This window comes from Bos indicus x Bos taurus, chromosome 7 (assembly GCF_003369695.1).
Source record: "Bos indicus x Bos taurus breed Angus x Brahman F1 hybrid chromosome 7, Bos_hybrid_MaternalHap_v2.0, whole genome shotgun sequence".
Lineage (NCBI taxonomy): Eukaryota > Metazoa > Chordata > Mammalia > Artiodactyla > Bovidae > Bos > Bos indicus x Bos taurus.
In genome coordinates this window covers 66,906,704-66,909,438 of record NC_040082.1, presented here as the reverse complement: position 1 = coordinate 66,909,438, position 2,735 = coordinate 66,906,704, and positions in this window count along the sequence as shown.

Here is a 2,735-nt window from a genome sequence, read left to right as displayed (position 1 = left end):
CCGCCCTATAGGCACGTGATGCGCACTTCCGGCCTTCTCGGGTTCCCGCCCGCCGCGAAGCCAACCCCCCTTTAAAGGGGCCACGCCCGAGAGAGTTTCGGTACCACTGGACCAGAATGTGTGGGGCTTCTCTGATAGCTCAGTTGGTAAAGAATCCAGCTGTAATGCTGAAGACCCCAGTTCTATTCCTGGGTCGGGAAGATCCCCTGGAGAAGGGATAGGCTACCCACTCCAGTATTCTTGGGCTTCCCTTTTGGCTCAGCTGGTAAAGAATCCACCTGCAACGCAGGAAACCTGGGTTTGATCCCTGGGTTGGGAAGATCCCCTGGCGAAGGGATCTTAATACTCCAGTATTAAGAATTCCATGGACTGTATAGTCCATTAGGTCGTAAAGAGTTGGACAAGACTGAGCTAGTTGAAGTGGGGTTCAGTTCAGTTCAGTCGCTCAGTCGTGTCCGACTCTTTGCGACCCCATGAATTGCAGCACGCCAGGCCTCCCTGTCCACCAACTCCCGGAGTTCACCCAAACTCATGTCCATCGAGTCGGTGATGCCATTCAGCCATCTCATCCTCTGTCGTCCCCTTCTCCTCCTGCCCCCAATCCCTCCCAGCATCAGTCTTTTCCAATGAGTCAACTCTTCTAATGAGGTGGCCAAAATATTGGAGTTTCAGCTTCAGCATCTGCCCTTCCAATGAATATTCAGGACTGATTTCCTTTAGAATGGACTGGTCGGATCTCCTTGCACTCCAAGTGACTCTCAAGAGTCTTCTCCAACACCACAGTTCAAAAGCATCAATTCTTCAGTGCTCAGCTTTCTTCACAGTCCAACTCACATCCATACATGACCACTGGAAAAACCATAGCCTTGACTAGATGGACCTTTGTTGGCAAAGTAATTTCTCTGCTTTTGAATATGCTATCTAGGTTGGTCATAACTTTCCTTCCAAAGAGTAAGCATCTTTTAATTTCATGGCTGCAGTCACCATCTGCAGTGATTTTGGAGCCCCCCAAAATAAAATCTGACAGTTTCCACTGTTTCCCCATGTATTTCTCATGAAGTGACGGGACCAGATGCCATGATCTTAGTTTTCTGAATGTTGAGCTTTAAGCCAACTTTTTCACTCTCCTCTTTCACTTTCATCAAGAGGCTTTTGAGTTCCTCTTCACTTTCTGCCATAAGGGTGGTGTCATCTGCATGTTTGAGGTTATTGATATTTCTCCTGGCAGTCTTGATTCCAGCTTGTGCTTCTTCCAGCCCAGCATTTCTCATGATGTACTCTGCATATAAGTTAAATAATGAGGAAGGAAGCGACATCAGCCTCCTCGCGCAGGGCCTAGAAGCACAAAGGGTGGGCATCTGGTCCAATGCTGGCTTCTCTCACTGCCTAACAAAGCATCCTCCAAGCCAGTCTTCAACAGTACAGGTTAACAGTACATAAACCGTGAACTTCCAGATGTTCAAGCTGGATATAGAAAAGGCAGAGGAACTAGAGATCAAATTGCCAACATCCGTTGGATCATCAAAAAAGCAAGTGACTTCCAGAAAAACATCTACTTCTGCTTTATTGACTACGCCAAAGCCTTTGTGTGGATTACAACAAACTGTGGAACATTCTTACAGAGATGGAAATACCAGACCACCTTACCTACCTCATGAGAAATCTGTATGCAGGTCAAGAAGTAACAGTTAGAATCAGTCATGGAACAACAGGCTGGTTCCAAATTGGGAAAGGAGTACGTCAAGGCTGTATATTGTCACACTGCTTATTTAACCTATATGCAGCAGAGTACATCATACTAAATGCCAAGCTGGATGAAGCACAAGCTGGGATCAAGATTGCCAGGAGAAATATCAGTAACCTCAGATACACAGATGAAACCACCTTTATGGCAGAAAGCGAAGAACAAAAGAGCCTCTTGATGAAAGTGAAAGAGAAGAGTGAAAAAGTTGGCTTAAAACTCAACATTCAGAAAATGAAGATCATGACATCTGGTCCCATCAATTCATGGCAAATAGATGGAGGAAACAATGTAAACAGTGAGAGACTTTATTTTGGGGGCTCCAAAATCACTGCAGATGGTGACTGCAGCCATGAAATTAAAAGACACTTGCTCCTTCGAAGTAAAACTATGACCAACGTAGACAGCATATTAAAAAGCAGAGACATTACTTTGCTGACAAAGGTCCATTTAGTCAAAGCTATGGTTTTTCCAGTAGTCATGTGTGGATGTGAGAGTTGGACTATAAAGAAAGCTGAGCACCAAAGAATTGATGTTTTTGAACTGTGGTGTTGGAGAAGACTCCTGAGAGTCCCTTGGACTTCAAGGAGGTCAAACCAGTCAATCCTAAAGGAAATCAGTCCTTAATATTCATTGGAAGGGCAGATGCTGAAGCTGAAACTCCAATACTTTGGCCACCTGATGCAACAAACTGACTCACTGGAAAAGCCCCTGATGCTGAAAAAAGATTGAAAGTAGGAGAAGGGGATGACAGAGGATGAGATGATAGGATGGCATCACTGACTTGATGGACATGAATTTGAGCAAGTGCCAGAAGTCGGTGATGGACAGGGAAGCCTGGTGTGCTGTAGTCCATGGGGTCACAAAGACTTGGACAGGACTGAGCAACTGAACTGGACTGAACAAGGCATTTGAGGCCAAGTTTTCTGAAAAATGGGGACATGACCTCCAACCTACGTGGCTGTCATGGGAACACACCAGGTGACGGGCACAC